The 690-nt window shown below is 59.6% G+C and overlaps 1 protein-coding gene across 1 annotated transcript in view; it reads right to left on the bottom strand.

Moving 5' to 3' along the window:
- Positions 1 to 690, bottom strand: part of EDA2R (ectodysplasin A2 receptor) — a 5,815-nt gene that overhangs the window by 3,954 nt on the left and 1,171 nt on the right. The window lies entirely within an intron of this gene.

Consider the following 690-nt stretch of genomic DNA (forward strand, 5'->3'; position numbering starts at 1 on the left):
CGGTCTCCCCATCGCCAGCTGAAGCCACACCTGCAGCCACTTCTTCATGTCTGTCACCATTTTTCCCAAGGAGTGACATCACTCAAACAGCCCCCCACACCTCACCCTGGCCCTGCCTCTGCTAAAGGGGCCGATGGCGATTAACAGCTCCACAGAAGCACGCCAGCCTGCAGCTGTGTCTGGGAAGGGGCTCATAAACCAGAGCCCCGAGTCCCACTGCTTGGCAGCTCGTGGTCTGCAGCCCTCAGGTGCTCCACGGGCCAACTGTATGCAGCAGCTCCTTAAACCCATCGTCCGAGGCACGCCTGTCCTCTTTGGGAACTGCCAACCGTAGTGGTCTACAGCCACTCATCTGCCAGGGTGTAACCACCCTGGGGTCTACAGGAACAGCTTGGGCCTGGAAGGAGCTTTCTTTCACCGCTCATTCATGGGATTCAGGGTTCCTTCTTTGGAGCTACAAGAGGGGTCTCATTTGCATGCCATTACCAGCGTCCTCAGAGAGGCAGCCCTAGGCCAGCAGGGTGACATATCCCGTGTTCTGGGTGGACTCATACAAACCTGCCTCGGTCCACCTGCCCCACATGCTTCCCGGTGTGACCACCACGGCTCCCCTGGAGCCAGAATCCAGCCCCACTCACCCCGGCAGACACTCCCCGCAGACCGCATTGGCCGTTGCCGTGCAGTTGGACT

This window comes from Buceros rhinoceros, unplaced genomic scaffold (assembly GCF_000710305.1).
Source record: "Buceros rhinoceros silvestris isolate BGI_N320 unplaced genomic scaffold, ASM71030v1 scaffold18223, whole genome shotgun sequence".
NCBI classification, from domain to species: Eukaryota; Metazoa; Chordata; class Aves; order Bucerotiformes; family Bucerotidae; genus Buceros; species Buceros rhinoceros.